Source organism: Grammomys surdaster, unplaced genomic scaffold (genome assembly GCF_004785775.1).
Source record: "Grammomys surdaster isolate TR1022 unplaced genomic scaffold, NIH_TR_1.0 125996, whole genome shotgun sequence".
Classification (NCBI taxonomy): domain Eukaryota; kingdom Metazoa; phylum Chordata; class Mammalia; order Rodentia; family Muridae; genus Grammomys; species Grammomys surdaster.
The window spans coordinates 5,298,059-5,321,402 of NW_021620812.1; the positions used below are offsets into that span (position 1 = coordinate 5,298,059).

At 40.3% G+C, this 23,344-nt stretch overlaps 1 pseudogene; it reads left to right on the plus strand.

The window, feature by feature from the left end:
• The first annotated feature begins 4,502 nt into the window (after positions 1–4,502).
• The window catches only part of LOC114609940, a 52,408-nt pseudogene continuing 33,566 nt past the window's right edge, over positions 4,503–23,344 (plus strand).

Sequence of the window (23,344 nt, forward strand, 5' to 3'; positions counted from 1 at the left end):
GGAAACTTTCTATGATTTAATAATAAATGCTACAACCACTTTTCTCAAAGTGTCCTTTCTTCCCTCAGACTAGCAGGGGAAAGTTAGAGCCCAGCAGTTCCTGTTGAGATAGAACAAAGGCCATATTGCCTAATCCCTTGCTGTTAGGCTACAGGTGTTAATCACCTAAGCCAGGAGTCTTTACCCTCAGAAGGAGCAAAAAGTTTTTAGGACTTTTTAGAAGTTATCATCAGCATTCCAGTACAATTCGAGAGCTAGAAAGCCCTGAGACCTTTAGACTTTAAAGCCAGCACTGGAGTCCTACTCTGTGCCCCCACTACTATCCTCTCTGGGCACGGAGGCTCCTGGCAACCATTATCATTCAAAACACCACAGGTTGATTTTAGGTCTGGACTAAAAAGTGTTTAAGGAAGTGTTCAGATACTTGAGCCTTGTTAAAGAAAGAATTCAGACAATTTGAAGAGATGCTGCTGGCACAGGAGATAGAAACTTTAAACACACTTAAATATGCTGTGCTAAAGTGTACCAAATTCATTTCAAGACATGGATAAATAAATATATTCTGAAAAATAAAATATATCAATCACTTTCAGAGCCATCATGAAACCACAAAAGCTAGCCAATAAAATGAAGAACTGCTTATTGATCTTGCATTTACGACACATATCCATCCATGAGCAGGATGTGCAGAGAGTCAGCCATTGAAATCTGCTCTTAAGAGCTTTCCAGTAATGAAGTGAAGGAGGAGCAGAATTAGAATGTTATAAATCTGTGGGCTGGAAAGCTAGCTTGGGGGTTAAGAGTGCTTCCAGGTGACCCAAGCTCAGTTTTTAAGACTCACACTGGGTAGTTAACCCCCATGCCTTTCCAAAAGCCTGTGATCTGACATACTATTCATGTCTCCAGACTTGCTGCTCTCCACTCACAAATAGTAGAGAATTAATTTAAAGTCTCATAAATCTGTAAACTTTATTAGCCTGCGGTATCCGAGAGGAGAGCTATGACATCTAATTAACACACCATAAAGAGAAATATCTACCTCACATGATGCCCTGTGTGGGAAGAACACAAGTCTTGTGACATCATCTGTGTTAGTGAATGTTTCCCATGGCATGAGAATCATAGCTCACGAATGTATGAGGATTACTGTCACAGCAATTGGTCACATGACTATTGAGGCCAGAGAGTTGTACTTGCCTGTGCTTCCAAGCTGTGGGCCATGAACACCAGTGTTCAAATCCTGTTTAAAATCAAAGGTTAAATGCAGTACTGATAGACAAGAACAGAAGTCACATCTCCAGTTAAGTGGAGAAACCACGTACCTCCTCTCCTTGACCCCAGATATTTTGCTTTCCCAGAGGATTCTTGTTTTCATTAGTAAGGATGTTAAAAAAATATATTACTTACTGCTTGAGAAATTTTTACATATGTGTAATGTATGTTGGTCAAACCCACACTCTATATACCCTCACCAACAAACCTTCCCATCATGTTCTCTTCCCATTTTCAACTGTTCTATTTTAAACCCACTGAGTCTATCTAGCAATGTCTGTAATAATCAATTCCCTACTGGAGAATGAATAGCCAAGTCAAAGGATCTTCACATTCTTTTTCATCTGTGACTTCAGCATCTCTGATGTGAGTTAACCCTGATTTCAGAATACTCAAAACAGAAAAAGCAGTAAATGTAGTCGTCTTTCCTAACTTTACCCAGAGAGTATGTAGTCTGTACTTCATGCTAACCACATCATCTTTACTGAACATGTAAAAGTTTTGTTTGTCTTATACTCATTTTATGAACAAGACATAAACAGCATTATATCACATTGAGTCTTATAAGTACCGTAGGTATGCTTTGTGTGAGGAGCCTGGGATCCACTGGCTTTGCTGTCTGCATAGGGTCTCAGTGTCAGTCTTCCAGGGGTACCAAGGAACAACTATACAATGGAAACATATCTTCTGAGCTCTCCTAGTACAGATGGGTATTCTTTTTAATCTTAAAAGGTTTTAATTTTGTATATGAGTGTTTTGCTGGAATATGTGTCTGTGCACCATTTGCATGTCTAGTGCCCCAGAAGACCAGGAGAGGACATTGCACCTTCTGAAACTAGAGCTGTAGGTGTTTGAGAGGCTTCATATGGATGCTGAAATTCAAATACAAGTCCTCTGGTGCAGGACCGTGAAAGGCAGCTTGGTTTCTGGTAGAGCACAGGCTGGAAACTCTGGTGACCCCAGGTGACCCTGAGGGATGGCAGGCATTTCACCATACCCCCAGACTCCACGTTCCTGACATGGGGCAGCAGCCCTCCATAGATTTGTGTCCTTCAGTCACATAGGGCAACAACCCCTAGCCCCTCCACAGGTAGAGGGTGTGACTACAGGCCATGTAGCCTCAAGACAGATCTCTATTTTAATGAGCTACTTAAGGCCAGAAGGGCTTAGCCAATTGAACTTTCCTTCCCAGACATTCCTCTCTGCAAAAGGTATTTAACCTCAGGCATGCCCTGAGAAACTGGGGTATGGTTTTTTTTCATCTACTTTCTGCCAAGACAATAAATGTCTCAAAACCATAGACTGTTTCTGTTCATTGGCATCTGCCGTTGGGAGCCATAGAGAAGAAGGCTTTCTCCCACAGAGCCACCCTCTACTCCCACAGAAGACTTCTCTGCGTTCTCAGCCACACTGCCCATGACCAAGCCAACCCAGCCAGCCAATCAAGCCAAGAACTCTCATCCCTGCAGTACCCAGCTCTCTCCCTCTCCCCTTCAGCCTTGGGCCAGTTCAGCTTGTGGGCCCCAATTTGTTCTCAGCTCTTCCACGGTTTTCAGTGGTACCTGGGTGCCCAAGAGCCTGAGAACAAGACAGTCCCCGACTGCCCTGCAGGTCCAGGGATCCCCAAGCCAGCTCCACCTGGTTCCGCACCTCAGACTGTGTTCCCCACAGCTTGCTCCCGTAGCAGGGTCCCCAAGTCTTCACATAGCCCAACTCTTTCATGGGGTGAGAGCTCAAACTCCCAATGACCCGCCTTCCAGAGCAAAGGCCCTAGGCCCGTGGTGGTGGAGACGCGGGACCTACACTTTACCCAACTCTCTGGAAGAACACTTTGTGCTCCTTATCATGAAGCCGTCTTTCTAACCACTGGCCCAGTAAGTCTTACATGACAAATTTTTAAGTTTGATCACGGAAGATTTTCTGCCTTATTTTTCAGCTAGTCACACAGAATGTTACAACTCCTTTTAACTCTGGCATTGAGTTCTCATATGCAGTCTATGCTGAGGGAGTCCATGCTGACCAACTTTGTGCTCCCTCTGCCTTTATTCAAAACGCCTAGCTTACAGATGCACCTGTGATCTGCATTTCTGTCTGTGTTTCCTGGCAACTCGGGTGTTTCCTGAGTGGCGCCCATCTTCTTGTGGGTCTTGCTTTGCCTATCATCTTCAGGGTGCTGGGAGAGGTAAACACCACTGTTCCAAAGGAAGTAAAGTGGAAAAGCTGGTCCTGAAGAGACTGAGCTCTGTCTTGTATGCCAGTGTGCTAATTCCTCCAGATGCAACATAAAGGTGTTCATAAATCTAGACTGACAAAATAGGAAATGCAGAGAACAACCAACTTACCTATACCATAGGGACGTAATTAGTAAAGCTAAACTTTAAAAAAAATGAAGAAAAATATGACTTTCCATTTATATTTAATTTAGTATAAAAATGGAAGTATAAAAGTTCAAACTGTTTAGCTACATATTTTAACATTAAGTTCTCCTTATAATTTATTTATATTTTTCTACTTTGTGTAAAGCTATCCATGTACATTTAACTAATACTAAAGCTTACCTGTGCGTACATGTATGTCCTTCCTTGGTGCATTTATTTCTCTAAGTATGTGAACATACACTCATACATCTCCCCTCCCCCCTCTCTTTCTCGTTCTCTCTCTTCTTTCTTCTTTCCATTCTAACATCTAAAGATTTAGAGAGAGGAGAGAAAGGAACATAAAGAAAATATATAAAATGGAAATACATCACGAAGGATGTGACACCTGAGAGAGAACTTTAATTTGTAGAGAACACTAGCTATCTCTTGATGCTCATGGGCCCTTTTCTCTACTTATAAATGCACCTACGTTTTTTTACATTATAAATCCAGAGACAGACAGACTGACAGATTGACAAATAGACTAGTTTATTTATGAGTTAAATAATACTGTGTTTGGATGGTTGGGAATGAACAGGAGGGTACAATCTGTGGTAGCTTATCACTGGAGTGGATTTTTCCCCCAAAAGAGCAGCTCTGGTTATTGTCATAACAGGTATCATGTGCTGCAGGCAACTAAGCAAAGAGGCTACAGATGCTGGAGACTTTCAGGAGCAAAGCCCCTAACCCACGCCCACGTGGGGAGACGTATCAGAAACATTTAGATTAATAAGTTATAGCATATGACTTTATTTGCTTTTGTCCATTCTTATATTATTCCACATTATTCAAATCTAGATCTAGCTTACCAGGATGAAGACAAGCTTTATTTACTCACCAGATCCCAATATTGGAATGATGTATAACTATGACCAATGCAAGCCACCTCAGGAGGATTTAGTCACAGACTTACCAATTAAGAAACCAATTCACAGAGATATTATAATTAACCTGTTTATACCCAAGAGAATAATTAAACCAAACCAACTTTTGAAGCTTGAGAAGCTGAAAGCTATGGAACTCTTTGTGATTTGTAAACCTCACAAACAGAGATCACGGCTTGAGAGTAGACGTTTAGGTGTAATGACTCATTTGGTAAGCTAAATCTTTAGAAGGGATCCACTCTGCAGTTTCTTTAAATAAATGTCTCTTTCCTGCATTGATCTGAATTGATTTACACACATTTGACTAAAATGCAAATCTTCTGGTGCTTGTGCAGAATATGAATCAAATTGTAACCAAAATACTAAGTTCAAAATGTGCTAGTTATGTACCTAAAAACTTCAGTGGGGAAATACTGCAGCACCTTTAAGAATATCTACAGTTAGAATCTGCATCTTGCTTCAGTCTGTAGTCATGTATTACTTGTGAAATTTGAAACTGAATTCTTCCTGTGTTGAAAGCTCTAGAAGAAGAAAAATAACAGAAATTCTATGAGGGAAAAAAGTGTGAAAATTCAACATCTAGTTATTTGCTGATTCTTCAGAAAGATTCGGGCACCGTGAATTGTGTTTCTCTTTTCTATTCTTAACACAGTATAGAAAATAGACTTTAAAGACACAAAGTCAGGAGATCCGGGGGTTGTCTGAGATGATGGGACAGCAATGGTAAAAGAAGGTGTGTATAAAGACTTGGGGATGGGGTGTGCATTTGTAATTCTCCCTCTCAGATTTAGAAGTTTGGGAGAAAACAAAGGGTCAAGGGAGTCTTAGAAACTTTTAGCTTGACCAGTTGAAAGGGAAATTCAACTCACTAAGGAAACCAGATGGAGGAAGTGTTAATGTGAATGAGAAAAATTCTATTATGGCCATTGAAAGTGTGAAATGCCTGGTAAGCTGAGGTGTTAGAGATGAGTATGTCCTGTGATTGGTAGTATTGACTGCCAATTGGAAAGGATCTAGAAGCACCTGGGAGGCAACCCTCTGAGCTTGTATGGCAGGGAGTTTATGGATTAGGATATTGATGAGTGAAACTTACACTAAATGTGGTGGACATCACTCCACAGACTGAGTAAAAGCTGAGCTGAGACATTTTCCTCATCCTCCTCTGCTTCCTGACTGTGAAGGCAGTTGGTCTATCTGGTGCACTCTGCAGCCTCCAGGACATACTTTCATGGACTGCAAAACCATGACACAAATACATATCTCCTCTCTGAAGTAACCTTTGTCAGGCATTTTATCACAACAGTGATAAAAAGATAACTATTATAGATAATATAAAGACACAGATAATATAAAGACTTGCAAAATAAATCAACACTTATGCTAGTTGCAGATATTTAAGAGCTTTCAGAAACTGAACATTAGTGTGTGTGTCTATTTGTGTGTCCATGTACAACCATTTGAACACAGACAGTGAAGAACTGAGAAAATTGAAACTAATATTAGATTTGTAATAGAAACAGAAGCTGAAAATACTGAACTTGAACAGTTTGTAATGACCAAATGACCAGTGTTGCACAGTGTATTGTGTCTCAGCAATCAGGTGAGGAATTTCTAGAAGTTATAACCATGCTCTCAACTCTTATTCTAAGGAAGAAATGAGACATTGGATGGTTACTTCATGTGACAGCATTAAACCAGGTGCTGCCAAAGTCGAAAAGTTCATTTATGATATGCTCAAATTTAGTTTGTTCTGCTTTAGTTAACAAATGGTTATGTGTCTCTTTGTAAATCATAGCCACACCCCATCTCATTTTATTGAAAACTTTGTCCTTTCTGGCACTTTTAAGACTCAGGTCAAATACTGGCTTCTCCTTAAGTGATTCCAATTGAGAGCTTTCCAGTCCTGGCTGCACATCAATCTCCAGTAAAGTATTGGTTTATTTTAGTTCTTTGAATTTAGATAACATATCACAGTCAGCGTGGGTGTAGATCACACTGAAAGCTTAGGAATCTAATGCTGTGGCCACGTGTTGATCACTGGAAAAACACAGAGAAAGTAAATGATACTATAAATGCTGCTCTATGTCTCCATCATCTGTTTGGCCCGCATGGCTACAAATGGCTGATATTACCCCAAGACTCAGAACAACTGTGATTTTTTTTCTAGAGCTATAGAGTACAGGTAGCCTGAAAATATCAATTTGCCTTCAAGCTCCATAATTCTTGGTTCCTTGGAAGTTATATAGTAAATATATTTTACTCCAGTGGTACACTTACTGACATCAGCATAATAGCCATGAGCTGAATGATTGACAGCTCAGACAGAGCTAATGATGATCTGATCGTTCTGATGAACTTAAGGGTAGCTTTACAGTAGTGGGTTCAAGAGGTAACTGAACTCAAATCTATCTCTAAGAATCCTGTTTGGCCCTCCAGATAGATTCTCCAACTGTCTCCCACAAGCCTGGTTTGTTGTGGAAGATGTATAGGCTTTGGTATCAACCTCATGACCTGTCCTTTTCCATCTGTGTACCTTCTTTATTTAGCTGTTCGCACAAGAAGAGGAAATGGTGCTGTCTAGTAGTCTGGATCTTCATAGGATGGTCACTCAAACCTCAACATACATCTCCCTCTGTGTTTGGGTTATGACTCTTCCTGTTCTCTATGCCCCACTGCTGCTCATCCACAGCAAAGACCCTGTCCTGGTTATACATTAATTTGTGAGCAGTGTTCCCAATTTTCTTGGTTTTTATTTGCTCTCTTCATTCTTGCATGACTGTCCCTGATATATATTATGAGGAGCAAATTATAAATTATATTTCCCCATGTTTTGCAAAAATTAACCAGAAACTGTGTTCACCAAAAGAATTGTCTAATCATTAATGTGTCTATTGATTCCTGTTGACTTATTCCTGAATATACAATGAATTAATTCTCAGAATGAGCTAGATATACTATTTTTATCAACTAGAAAGGGGGAATGTGGAGACAAAAAATTGAATTACAAAAAGAAACATATTAATATCCACTAATAAATCCAAAGTGAGTAAATTAATGATTACACATTTGTAAAATAGACCAAGTACATTGTTAGCAAACTCGGATAGAGCTGAGAATAACCTGTGTAGTTCAAGATGTATCACGGAAGTGAAAAGCATCCACTACACAAGGTAGCTTATTCCTCAGACTCCACTGACAGGTTCATAGTTGTACCAAGAAAACTTTCCGATGATGGAGTTGTTTCAAGAATGAGGAGACACTAATATGGTTAGCAAGTCAGATAATGCAGATAGATTTAAATTTCTCTATCAGTATTCTGAGTACCTGACCTTGACAAATGTGACCTATTTTATGTTAGTGAGAGAAAGCTACATCTACTGATATAACTGAGTCAAAGGACAGCTCCCTCTCAGCTGCCCTCATCAGTAGGAAAGGTGAAAAGACCAATTCAATACATTGCAGTTATTTTTAAATATTCACTCTAAGGGTCTGGACCTGAACTAAGTGCTAATAAAACAGGTTAGGAAGAAATTGTCCTGGCCTGCAAGGTGGGAAATGTGGTAGAAGATACAGTTTAATCCACGATTTCAACACCAAGGGGCAAGTGCTGAGTAGGGTAGTATACATATGAAGGAACCCTGATAACAGGCATCTAGTATTGATTTAGAGAACTAGGAAGATGCATTAAATGTTGTGTTATTTGAATTGCAATGACCAAAATATGATTAAGGAAACAAGAATATTGTCCAAATGCTCAAGACCTAAGCAAATATTTGGTGAACTACTGGGGAATACTGGGTAGGTTTGAGAAAGAATATTATGACTGTAATTAGAGGAAAAGCCTCAGTACTGCTTGGGTGACAAACACAAACATTGCTTTCCATGAGAATGATATTCAAGAGAAGTCACTGAATTATTTTTAACAAGGAGGAAACTATGACTTTTTTCAATATGACAGTATATGCCAGATGCTTAGGAACTCAGAAACATGTAATTTTTATGTCAAATTGTTTATCACTAACTACTCTGTGAATTACTCCTTTGTATCCATGTTATAAAAAACAGATATATGTATGTTCATCAATTTGATGCAAAATTTTTAAACTTTGAATTGATGTTTTCTTTAATGTTGGAAATGTATTAATGTTTTATGCATTAATCAAAAAGGAATGGCCATTCAGAAACTGCCCCACCTGGGAATCCATCCCAGTACAGTCACTAAACCCAGACACTATTGTGAATGCCAAGGAATGCTTGCTGACAGGAGCCTGATATAGCTGTCTTCTGAGAGAATGTTCCAGAGCCTGAAAAATACAGAGGTGGATGCTCAAAGCCAACCATTGGACTGAGCATGGGGTTCCCAATGGAGGAGTTAGAGAAAGGACTGAAGGAGCTGAAGGGGTTTGCAACCCCATAGGAAGAACAATAATATCAACCAACCAAACTCCCCAGAGCTCCCAGGGACTAAACCACCAACCAAAGAGCACACATGGAGTGACCCATGGCTCCATCTGCATATGTAGCAGAGGATGGCCTTGTGGACATCACTGGGAGGAGAGGCCCTTGGTCTTGTGAAGGCTCGATGCCCCAGTATAGAAGAATGCCAAGGTGGGGAGGCAGAAGTGGGTGGGTGTGGGAACACCCTCATAGAAGCAGGTTTCTGGGGGTAAAAACTGGGAAGGGGGGTAACATTTGTAATGTAAGTAATAATATCCAATAAAAAATGAAAAAAGATGAAAAAAAACAGAAGAAAGAATTGCCTATGAATCTGCATTTTTATTATAGATGACAAGTTTCAAAATATGATTTTTATCTAAATTTATTGATGGTCCAGGTGATCCAGATTTAGACTATGTTATTTCTCTTGGATGTGTTTGTTGTCAAGTTGCTTAAACTTTCTGGCTCCAATTTCACATCTGTAAACGGGTATGAACGCAATGCCCTAAAAGCAGTGGAGGGTTAAGTGAACAGTACATTATTAAATACTTGGCACAGTGCCTGAGACATTTCACAAGATCAGCAAATACTACTGCAGATAGTTGAGCCTTGTGACCTTCCATAGCGTGGTGCATTAGGTTTTCTTTGCCTTCTGCTTTCATGCATACTTGTTCAGAAAAGTTGAGAATTGGTCAAAAAGTTGATTAGAAAGGACTTATACAAGGACACATGGATTGTATGTGTTTCCTGGACATCTGAGAACCAAGAGAAGAAGTAGACACAGTTCAAGGGACATCATGGTAGGGGTAGAAATAGGAATATTCGGAGAATGGAGTGGAGTTCTGTGAAATACTGCAACCTGGACATGACAGCTTAACACCACCTGTGGTTACCTTCACCTGACCTGTAAAATATAAGTCCTATAGAAGTCCCAATGGAGAGGAGGCTCAGGAGGCCCCAAACATAATTGAAGAGCTTGTGACCGTTGGTGCTGTTGGAGACTGAGATTCATTCTTGGGAGTATGGCCACTTATAGGCTGTCCAGGCTCTAGTGAATGAACCCATGACTATGTACATCTGAACATTTATTTGGACTTAGAGGGTTACAGAAAGAAGATGAAGATATAGAGATAAGGCAGGGACACCTTGGGGGCAATGCTGGGGGTTGTGTGGAGGGGAAAAACGTGTGGTTGAAAATTCTTTTCAACATGTTAGAGCAGTGATCAAAAGAACTGATGAATATAGTTTGCTAGGTTCTGCCATAGTTCTGCATCATCCAAGGAGAGGCTAAGACTGTCTGTCTGTGGGATGACTGCCCCCACTTACTAGCCCTGCTAGCTCTGTCTCTCTAGCTATTGTGTGTCTATTTGGTGTAAAGGGATGTGCTCTCAGCTTGACATACTGCATCTGTCCTCTGCCCAACAGGTCCACACTCAGTTTTTGGAGGATGAGAACTGTCATTATTTTTCTTTCATTAAAGTGGAAAAACAGTTTATGCATGTTATATATTACCAAGAAAAATAAAAAAATTAAAAAGCATTTGATACTTTTAATTGTTTCGATTTGTTTAGTGTGTTGTGTGTGTGCGTGTGTGTGTGTGTGTGTGTGTGTGTTCACATCTGTGTACATACATGGCCACGGTATGCATGTGGACGTCAGTTCTCCCCTTTCACTGTGTGGGTCCTGGAATAGAACTCATGTCAGGCTTGACAACAAACACTTTTACACACAGAACCTTCTCATTCATTGGCCTAACTTCATACTTCTCATATTACTCTTGGCCATTAGTGATTGCCTAGGTCATTAATTAGATAGTATCTCGGTTTCCTCAGATTGCTTTGTTTTAGGTATCTCAAGTTCCTTTTCATGTTCAAGCCCTAAGCTGTGATCTTTCTTTGTTGTCTTCTGCTCCCTTCTCAGATGGGCTTGGTGTCAATATACCCAGTGACACTGCAAGCAGTGTAATGCATGGGTTCCAAATCACATAGCACACTGGCTGAAATCTCACCAATGGAGAGCCAAGAGAAGATAAAGAATATTGTGGGCCAACGTTAAGGTTATTAACTGACTATAAATATAAACATTTATTAAAGTGGATCTCTAAATGTTGGGCAGTCAACACCATTGCAAGTGTAGTCTCATTTTTTATTTTCCTGTAGGAATTTCTCTATCACTTACAGGATCATATTATGATACCTTTCCATCAGTGGCTTCCTACCTTGGATGAATCAGAAACACATGAAATATTGGTGGTCTTGGAGCTGTGAAAACACTGGTGACCTTTCTATCAATTGTCTCAGAATCAATATAAATAGGACAGGTTCTTAGACCTAGAACACTTGAAGAACTCAGATTGTAGACAAATTACTTATATTAGGAAGTTGTTTGTGGTGTCTTTTTATCTGTTGCTCTTTGTCTTTGATCTACTACTTCAGAAAAAGGGTCTGTGTAAAAGATCATGGATGAATGCAGGTAAAAAAATCAGTGTTGGGACATCAACAGGAGACAAGCAAGAGCATGAGGAAAGTGAGGTCGTATGTTGGTTGGGGGTAGGGAGACTCTGGCATGTGAGCTGCATCAAAGATCTAAGTATTATGTTCAGCTTTATTACTGCATCTCAGAAAAGATAATTTCTGATTGCTACATACATTGGCTGAAATGTTTTATTCATCCTTGAACATTCTCATTCTGAAACACTCATATCAGCAGAGCATGTCTGCTCACTTTCTGGTCTTAGTGGTTCCTGATTTTTCTTTGAGTCTGTCTGCACCACACTGCCATCTACTCAGTGTTCTCTATGAAGATAGGTGTACCGAGTGTGTCACACACCATGGTCTTCTAACTGCACCGCTTCACTTGAAATCAAAACCACTTTCCCAGTGTATTATCCCACCACCTCTATGGGTAAAGACAGTAGCACAGGACCATGCAAGGCCAGAGCATGAGTGCAGAAGCAGCCTGGAGGTCGATCTGAGCTAGACCATCCACAGTGGTAGCTGGAAATAATGATGTGAACAAGAGAAAGCTGTCAAGTAACTATTTAAAATGGCATATAATAAAGTTATCAGAGATTTTCTGGCCTTTGCAGAACACGAAATCAGAAGATGAGGCCAGTACAGAATCCAGAGAACCTCTAAAGAGTGATGGCCGTGAGTGGGTGATAGGGATTAGCTCCAGTGATGGAGCACGGGATGCCAGGGAGGAGCAGAGTGCTGCTAAGAATGGGATGGATATCAGAACTCATACAGAAGGATAAGCTGTGTTGCTCAAGAAGCTGACTGTATACCACTGGCTATGTATTAATCAGTGGATGACCTTTCAATGGAAAGCTTTAATAAGCAGTTAAAGCTAGAACATTACTATTCCATGGTATTGATCAAATATCTAAAGTTCTAATGATTAGTACCATCTTACGTGTGATCCAGTTCAGGAGTCTTCGTTTCTTCACCATGTCTATGATAAATGACATGAACATTTCTAGATAAATAATACCAATACTTATCCCCCAATAGATCTGGAATGACAAGATGGCTGAGTGGATAAAGTTGTTTACTCCCATGCCTGATGGCCTGAGTTTCATTCCAGGTGCCACATATGAGTGTAAACACACACATGCACGTGCACACACACAACTCTTCACACATACATTCACTCACTGATGACTATAATACAAAGTAAATGCAATAGATTTAGCATTCCAGAATTGTCATTTTGGAAGAAAACTTCGTTTGAGCCAGACACCTGTTTTAGTGACTGATGTAGATTTTCAGTTATTACTACATGAGAATCTTTTTAAAACTCTCTACATTCATTTTGGTATTAGTGAGTGAACATGGGAATTCAAATGAGAGTATACCCCAAAATATGCAATGGTAAATTGTAGAGATGTGGACCAGTCATCATCGATTAATATTGCATTATTGAGAATACAATAATATCGACTAATTATAATACATGTATAGCACCCTATGATAAGTGCAGAATCCAGGAATAAACACAACTAAGTCTCTTAGCTCAAAGTTGTTTTCACCCTGATATTATGGGTCTGTTCAGCATACACTGGATAATGATGAATGGGAAATACAGCCAGTAAGCTTCTTAAGAACAAAGACACCTCCATATTTGGTATGACTCTTCACTACTTGGCAAAAGTACTCATATACCGAATGCATTTGATTAATGTCTATTGGGTGTTTGAAGGAGCATAAAATAAATAATAGCAGAATCAAAGGAAACAAGAAGGCAGAAACATATTGAAAAATACAAAGCTGGATTCAAATACAAAAACAACACGTATTATGAATTTCAAAAGAATAAAGAATTCCTGCGTGAATAATGAGACTGAGCTGAGCCCGAAGGAGAAGTGGCATTTGACTGCACTGTGTAGAACAGGTCGATTTTAACAAGTGAATATTAAGGTGATTCTTGCAATACAAAGTGATACACAATGACCACAGATGTGCCAAGCAAAATCCCTCTAAGGTTTTGTATGGATTAATAGTATGTAATTGCATAATTCATAATTTTATATGGGAGACTGCATTGCAGTCCAGATTATATCAGACCATGTTAATCAATAGTGTTAGCAAAATTCACAATGTGGAGAAAAGATGTTGAGGATTTGAGTCAGCTGATAAACTGGAAACTTATTTGAAAAAAAACCTTTTTGTTATAGTTCAAAGATAATTTGATTAAAAACTAAGATACTTTAAATTAGTCATATTATTGGATATTAAAAAATAGCCTTATCTAATTGTTGACTAAATAGACTTCACTCCTCCTGGAAGGACTATTAACAAAAAGACTGTAAACTGTAGAGGACCGGTCTGTGTTTGCACATGAAAGAACTGCTACATTTGCTTAGGTGTTCAGAGAAATGTTTCTTGGTCACAGCCACCTGCTGAGATGCTAACAGACAAAGGAATGCTCAGGAAACACTACCACATTGTACCCAGTAGCAGCCAAGGCAGAGTTCAACACCAAAATGAGTATTTACGTTGGACTATAAAATTTTATTTCATTAAAACAAATTCCTCTCCATGACAATTAAACAGTTCTTTCCTTTTTAATTGAATTTTTTCTTTAGTCTTAGAGTTTTTCACTGACTATGGTAGTCAACAAACATTTATTAAGCCTATGGCTAGCCAGTATGAGTCCAGGAACTGGGACAATAACCAGAAGTTGATTTCACTCTACTATAACAGACACTTAAAACATGATTGACACTTCTACCTTTGAAGGCAAAGAAAGCTGGAAGACACACTAATAATTGAGCCTGAGGCATGTACATGTTCTTTGTCATGTGTATTTTGACCCACGACCTGAAACATACACAGATGACAATGAAATACAGAAGTAGGATGTGCATTTGAATCCATTCACACATTCTCTCAAGAAATTACTGTATGTGTGTCTCTTATATTTAACATTTTTGCTTACCAAATACATGAAAAGGACAGTAAAACATAAAGCAGTTAGATGAATAAGCACCGATTTCACACACAATTATTATTTTGTTTATTTCCTTCTTGAAACTTTATTGCTCAAACTATTTGTAAAATAAGAATAAGAAAATAAGAGACACATGTGTATCTTCATGTTTAGTAGAGATCTCCATCATAGACAGCATCATGATAACCTTTTCCTGTACTTTACATCATTTCCTCATGCTTCCTGACTGTATCTCTTTTCCTCTCATAAGTGAGCATGGTTTAGTAATAATATCATTGTGTTCTGTTGTAAATGTTGTGAATATAAAATATCTATAACATTTATAATCTACCCCTTTATAGAGCTATGTATGTACATTTCCAAGTTATTTGTTATTGTGGCTCCATGATACTCGATGATGCAAATGTCTCATGTTTATTCAACAGTTTTCCCACTAAATAACTTCTGGTTAGTATTTATTATAAGAATGATATTAAGTACACAATTACGAATATTTGTTTAACTTTATTTACTTTGAAGTCAGACTACTAAGGCACATTCTATCATTTGAAAACTTGTCTTCTTTAAATATTTTTATGTGTCTGTCTCAGTAACTTATTTTATACTTATTTGTGTCAGTCAGTTGTATGTCAGGTCCTATGGTATATGCTTCAGACAGACTACTGAATAAGATATAGTTTAACCCACAGAAACTGAAGGAGGAATTGAGAGATCAAGAAGGTTAATTTATGCAACTTGGAAAACTCTTTATGAAACAAAACAGACCAATGTCTGTTTTGCTCTAGAGGGTGAGGATGCCTGTATGGCCCATGTGTAGCTTCTGGTATTAAGAAATAATTGAGTAAGTCAACTGGATTTAAAGTGAGTGGAAAAAATGATCTCAAAACTATGAAAATTATTTATGAAGGTTGAGAAAAATTCGGGATTCCACCTGGGTTCCCTCAATAGAACCCGTAGTCCAGAAAGATTCACCCATGGTTTATCCTCTTGATTATCATAGAGGGAGACAAAGCAGGCCCAGACACCTCCATGTGTCCACTCTTTTTTTTTTTCTTTTTTTTTTCTTTTTTTTTCTTTTTTTTTTTATTGGATGATTTATTTACATTTCCTATGTTGTTCCCTTACCCCATCCCCCACCACCCCCTCGGAACCCCCAATCCCCTCGCCCCTCCTCATACTTCTCTGTGGATGTAACCTCTATCTACACCCCCCCACTCCCACCTCCCCACCCTCAAAATTCCCACCCCCTGGGGCATCCAGCCTTCATGAGGTCAAGGTTCTCTTCTTCCACCTATGCCCAGCAGGGCCCTCCACTTTTACATATTCAGCTGAAGCCCTGGATCCCCCCCTAAGTGCTCCCAGGCTGGTGGTTTAGACCCTGGGAGCTGTGGTTGGTTGGTATTGTTGCTCTCCTCATGGTGCCACAAACCCTTTCAGCTCCTTCAGTCTTCACTCTAACTCCTCTATTGAGAACCCCATGATCAGTTCAATGGCTAGTTGTGAGCATCTGCCTCTGAATATGTCTGACTCTTGAAGGCCTCTGAGGAGATATCCATATCAGGCTCTTATCAGCATGCACTTCCTGTCTTCCACATCAGCATCTACCTTTGGTGATTGCACATGGGATAGATACTCAGGTGGGGTGGTCTTGAGATGGCCCCTCCTTCAGTTTCTGTCCCTCACTTTGTCTCCATATTTGCTCCCTTGAGTATTTTGTTGCTCCTTCTAAGAAGGACCGAATCACCCTCACTTGGTCTTCCTTCTTTATGGGCTTCATGTGGCCTGTGAGTTGCATCTTGGGCATTTCAAGGTTCTAGGCTAATATCCAATAATCAGTGGTGTCCACTCTTGCACTTAAGTCTTCTGGGGAAAAGTTCTTGTTGTGCATATGACATCATTGGAAAAGCCTAATGGAAGCTAAAATGAGGGGGGAAGACTGCGCTCTGACGTGCTGCTTGCTCAGCGTTAGAGAAGGACAGCTTTGGGCCCCGGGAGCTAGTAGAGAATAAAAGAGAAAGGCAAAGTCAGGCCCAACCATAAATACGATGAATAACAATTTACATCCAGGGAAGAGAAATATCCCTGAGAATCCCCTTCTTTTTTCTTTCCAGGTAAAAAATGAATCACCCGTGATGCCTGGTGTTAGAAGTTCTAATCCAGATGTGCCAGAAGCCAGGACCCTCGCCCTTACCCTCACCCCCTACCTCTCCCCACCTGCACAATGTCCTCTGAAGCTTGGCAACTGCAAGATCCTGCTTGGCAACTGCAGATAGACTCAAAGCAGTGTACCATATCTTCTGAAGAATAGCAGGGAGACCATAACTCAAGCAGTGTACCATATCTTCTGAAGAATAGCAGGTTACGGTTCTGGTCCTCCTCGACCCCACGAATAACTAGGACCCGCCTGTCGGGTAAAGTGGTGCCCAGACGTGGGGCCGGACGGACCCTCATTGAGAGGACGTGCGCACGACACCAAGATTGAGTGAGACAGATTGTCGCCCGCGACCTGTCATCCTCGGAACCAGTTTGATTCTGCCATCAAGAAGACGGTTGAAGTTCATTATCATCAGCTGAAAATTGAAGAGGATCCAGAAGTGACTCCGCAGGAAACTGACACAGCTGCCAGCTCCCCTGCCTCCCCCAACAGTCGACCCCTAGACTTCCACGCCCTCCAGAAGGGTTCCCGGTATGCCTGGCTTTGCCCTCGTTTCCCTCGCTAGAGAGCTTGGCCTCTTGATCACCCCAACAAAAATTGGCTTTTTCCTAAACCAAGGCCACCCTTGATATGGCTGCTAACATTGGGGAGCCTTCCTTTATGACAATATTACACCCCAAACTGACAAATGGTTGGTAAGTTGAACATTTACAAGAGACTAGGATGGCTGTGAGTTAGCCCAATGACGGGATTATTGTAGGTCCACTTCCCAGGGGCCCACCCAATGCAGCCGAAAAGGAGTGTGTGGTGCTGGGAGTGGGTGCAGCCTACATGGCCTAAGACAGGGCTCTCACCCTCCTTTCACCCACCTCGGGGTCCCTTGACGTTGTCCATCGTCGACAGCCTAAAGCCTTCGACCATCCATGTGACTCGTCTCACATCAGTGTTTTGGAGTTGTGAACTTGTCTAAGATCCCCCATAATTAGACATCCAAATTCAAAACTCACATAGTTGGGATTGATCATAAGACGCCTTCTCTAACTAAACAGAGAAGGGGGAGATGCCAGAAGCCAGGACCCTCGCCCTTACCCTCACCCCCTACCTTTCCCCACCTGCACAATGTCCCCTGAAGCTTGGCAACTGCAAGATCCTGCTTGGCAACTGCAGATAGACTCATAGCAGTGTACCATATCTTCTGAAGAATAGCAGGGAGACCATAACTCAAGCAGTGTACCATATCTTCTGAAGAATAACAGGTAGATCATAATTCAAGGCAGTGTACCGTATAGATCATGACATGTTTCAAGGCAGAGGCCAAGATGATTCTGTACTTTTCCACCACCTGGACCCTCTTACCCCCTCCCCTTGTAAAGCATGCTATAAAAAAGCATTTCATGTTCAAAAAAAAAAGAGTCCATTGTCAACTACTCTGCCTTCAACCATCTTAAGTTTGCATGATGAGTAGATGGTGCCTTGTGTAGGTAATCTCCATCTCATTAGGATTTGATTGTCACTCCCTGAGGACACAAGAACCAGCAGTGTGGGATCCTGTGTGCTAAAGCTTCCAAGCAAGTAGCTCCAGATTTGACCCTCATTCACCTTTTCACAAGTGCTTTAGTGCTGTTTTCCATGGATCATAAATACATCCATGTCCAGGGTAGCAAGACAAACAGGACTGACTGAACTGATTAATTAACTCTAAAATCAAGGAATTGGTACAGATATCCAAACAATTATAAACAAGTCTGAGAAGTATCAGTTGTTTGAGAAGATATTTGGGAGAAGAAGGTCAAGTCTGATGTCATTAGACATATCCCCATTTCAAGCTTTCCTAACAATTACCTTTCCATGTGTAGCCCATCACTGCTTCTTTTATAGATTCAAACCTTAAGTGCTTTAACCACCTTCCTCCTGTAAAATGTAGCCACTTATACTTTTAGAAGGTTATGGAGATCTTCACTCATTCAAGAGACAGCACCAGTGTACCACATGCCCTCAGATAACTCTTAAAAACTCTCTAAAATGTAGCTGTGCTGATTATAGGAAGACATTTTCTAGGAAGATAAATAGTTCCTTGCTTCTGGGTCTGCTATAGTTATTTACTCAGCAATGGGAGTCCTCCAGGCAGGAAGAAGGGTGGTGAAATTTTGCCTGACTTTCACTGAGATAAACAGTGTGCAGCTCTCACTGAATTCCAGGCATCAGAATACTGGCCAAGGTTGTTATGGATGATGGATTTACCCTGAAAATTCTCCTTCTAAGCTGGTGCCTGTTCTGCACAATTGTGAACAGATGCTGCTGTACCTGGACAGATGCTTATGGAGAAGCACAGAGGCTGATACAAAAGGCATGCTTGCACACTTCTCAGAAAATCCACGCGCACTGTAAATCTAGCACCTGGTGATTTTTGGAAGTAGATTGGAGGAGTCTGGGGATTTGGGAAGCTTGCTAAAGGTCAGTTCTAGAGCTTACATTATCTTGATGCTCAGATCTCTGTTTATAGTGGCCTATGCTAAATTTACTATGAGGAATGGAGAACAAGTTAGCTTCTAGTCTTCCTTAAGATTTACCCAGGTAGCCAATAACACAACATAGTTGAAGAAAAGTACACCAAAAACAGTGATAGACATCTCCTATCTGAAACCTCACTTTTAGACTGTCTATGAGCTTCTGGCAAACCAAAATAATTCTATTAAGGTATAACATTGCAAAGCTTTCCAAGATACTACCAGGAATCTGTAGAAATTCCACATGGGATTTTTTCCCCCTACTTTACTCTGTAACCTACTTCCTATATGTAATGGCCAGGAAATATTTTCTGCTGCAGTTCTGAAAATTAGCTGCCTATTATAGGTAATGTGTGACTTGTTAAGAAATGACTTCTAAGGTCGATGTTTTTAATCTGTGGGATTAAACACATTGACAAGTAGCATTTGTCCTTATTTATACTGAGAACTATTGTTACACACAAAACATTTCCTGTTACATGTATCATAAATCTTTTCACTGAGTTGTTGTTCATTAGATACATGCTAACGAAGACGCCTGCATGTTGTGCTTTACTGTTCCACGAAGTCAGCCTTCACCTGTGAATGCGACCGCATACAAATGACCACAGGTGAGTGGATTCAAATGGCAAACAGAATGGAAGGGTTTCTGTTATTAAAGAGATAGACATCTTAACCGACACTAGGATATGTTCCTGGCAGATATATAACAGCTCATGTGAGCACTACACTGTACACAGTGTGCCACTGACAGCCGGAGAAGTGATAGCTTGGGAGCAATTCGAGCAAGATAAGATTCTGGGCTCTCCTGCTGGTTTCATGTCAGAGAAAGACATGACAGATAGCCAACCATTCAAACGTAAAGTGAAGGGAATATGTTTCTCATATCGGCACCTTGGTTTATGACTACAAGTTATTGAAAAAGAATCTTTTTATCTGTGAACACAATTTAGGGGAAGTAAAATTAATTGTGATCCTCAGCGACTCTTCGGCTACGTGAGTTCATTCGCCTCTACCCAGAGGCCAGGGGAGAAGCCGGGAGCTGCTGAGCACAAAGATGAGCCTGCTGTTTAATGGGAATATTTGCTCTCTTGAGTTCAGCCTGAAGATGTGATCTCAAGCCCAGGCGCCACAGTCACAAGGCACATAGGAAAAGATGACAATGTGCAGGTGGGTGGGCCTTTGTGTTGGGACTGCCCCATATCCATTATACTACAGAGGTAGACTTCCCATGTCCAATATACTTCAGAGGCAAACTGATTCCAGCTTTTAAGAACCTATAATCCTGATCTCCTGGGAATCCTCTGTCGTTTGGCTGAAGAGATAAAATTTGCAATTCAGTTCGAGTCAAACCTAAGTTATGACCACATACAATCTATCTGTAAATCCCCTTTTCCAGTCAAAAGTCATAATCCTGCACTGGATGTCAGATACATATGAATTAAATGCATAATCATTATGATTCTTTTATGGACTAGAAAACTATGGCTTCATTTATATTTTAATAATCATCATATTAAATATTCGTGGATCATTATAATTTAGCTCAAAGATAAGTTATTTTTAAGCAAATGGATCAACTTTATGAAAAATTTGTGTGAGCCAGTTTATTACTACTCTGCTCCTCTAAATAGAAAAGCACCTAAATTATTGAGGGATTTTGATCCAGGCTTTTAACTAAGCACAGTTCACGGCATGTGAAGAATAGTTAACATGATGATGGACAGTATTGTAAAGACTTACCAATATGTTAAAAATCAACTTTTTCATGGATATTAGTTTTTATAAATTATTGTTATGAGACTCATAATGAAAAAAAATCATGGTTTCTTCATCCAATTTGCTAATTCTCATTTCTAATTGGACTTCATCCACCGATTTTACTAATTTTTTTCTTTCTGTGTATTTCTGGTTTTTCAGGGAGATATTTACTGTTTTGAGATTTTAGTTATGTTATTTATCACCTAAATATATACATATACTTCTGTAGCGGTGAGTTTTGCTACATTACTTTGAATCCTACTGAATCACACTTTCGCACCTGCCCAGAAGCTATTTTTGGATCTCTCTCTGTCTCTCTCTGTCTCTCTGTCTCTCTGTCTCTCTGTCTCTCTGTCTCTGTCTCTGTCTCTGTCTCTCTCTCTCTCTCTCTCTCTCTCTCTCTCCTCCTCCCTCCATCTCCTCTCTCTCTCTCTCTCTCTCTCTCTCTCTCTCTGTCTCTCTGTTTCTCTCTCTCTTACACACACACACACACACACACACACACACTCACATTAGCTTATTTTTAAGATCCTTTACTACCTCAGTGGCTGGGCACTTCTAAGCCTCCCATGGCTACCATGCCCTTCCCTCCAATACTCCTAGCTCAACACCTTCAAAATCTACTTTTTTAAAATTAATTTTTTATTGGGTATTTTATTTACATTTCACATGTTATCCCCTTCCCCCATTCTCCTCCTACCCAGAAACCCCCTATCCCATGTCCCCTCCTCCTGCTTCTATGAAGATGTGCCCCCATCCATCCACTCCTACCTCCCTGCCCTTGAATTCCCCCACACTGGGGCATCCAGCCTTCACAGGACCTAGGACTTCCTCTCTCACCTCTGCCCGACAAGGCCATCCTCCCCTACATATACAGCTGGAGTCATGGGTCCCTCTATTTTTAACTTTGCTGCTCTACCACCTTCTGTGACGCCCATTGGTATTTGCTGCCCAAGAAGCTTCCAGGCAGCCCATCAAGGGGCTGCTTTCCCTTTACTCCTACATTTTAGAAGATCTCCCCTTTGTAGCTCTGAAGCTCTTCTGTCTGCCTCTCCTGGGTCCTGTCAATTCTCCCTTCCTCCTCCTATGTCTTAGCCTGAGCAACTCTAAGGTTCCCACTCTGTCTCCCTTTTCCCAGCCATGCGCTGTAAGGCAATTTTTTATTACCAATCATATCCAGCTGGAGACAGGCTTCCTTTACCCTGTGTGCAGGGCACTTCAAACAGGTTTTTTGCATAACACAATTAGCAAGAGAACACCAGCTGCTACACACTGCCCTTTCATCCTTTTACATATACATCATCAGTTATGTTCCCAGAAACGTAGTGTTCATTATTGACCTCAGGTATTATTTTCCCAATGTGGTCAAGTGGTAAACCCCAACTCCATTTAAAAATATTATTCTTCTTTAGTAGTATTATTGGGGCATTTCTCATTTGTTTAATTTCCTATGTGGTTTGTGTATTTTGGGACCTTGGCGAAAATATAAATCTCTGTTAAACTCTTTCTGGATGTTTTCTGATTGTTCTGGGAAGCTGGAGCAGAACATGGAGACACTCAGTATCAGCAGAGAGGCTGCCTAAAAGAATATTACAGTAAATAAGTGGAGTATATTAGGGAGGGTAGATGCTCTAGGAACAAACTGTTAGCCTGTGGAAGGGTGGATAGATGCTGATGTCATTATAGAATAGGGTATCAAAGGAAGATGAAAAGGAACTGGAAGTTTGAACATGGTGCACAGAGCTCAGTGGGAAATTATTCCTCCCTGTTGGAGAAAGGTGCAGTAGAAACAGAACTATGAAAACAGAGGTTTGGAGAAGGCGTTATGAAACAGAGCCTACATGGTCCAGGTTTGCAAGCAACTGCTCAGACAATTTACTTTTATTTGAGAAAAAAAATTATCCACAGGATTTGAGAAGAGGTGTTACATAGTCTACTTTGAGGATTTAAAAGTTGCCTTAACAGTAACAGTTGATGCTGTTACTGACATGTGGAAAGGAGAGAGCAGAGATGTGTTGGAAGCTGCCACAGGGAATTGGAGAAGACATGGGGTATCTCTCTTGTCACATAGAACTGCTACTTTTGTATTTTGATTGTAAAGAATACTTACTTGGAGCACCAAACTTTCAGAGGACTGCCTAGATCCACTCCTCGGTGACTGCTTGATGGCTACTGCAGGGCATTGACCATTGTCTGTCCAGTCTTCCTCTCTCCTATGACTTTTATTTTGGTAGAACAAGAAATTTAGTAGACTCATAAAGACAGACATATCAGAAGTATTTTTGAGTACCTAAATATCTTAAAATTAACCTTCTGTAGTCTGGTAGAGGTTTTCACTAAGTAAATAATTCTAAACTAAGAAATAAACTCAAGGTGGCATTGTTCTTTGACCACTTTGCACCTAGTATTAAATTTTTATTTTATAATCAACAAGCAAAAATTTTCTATCTCTTTTATTAT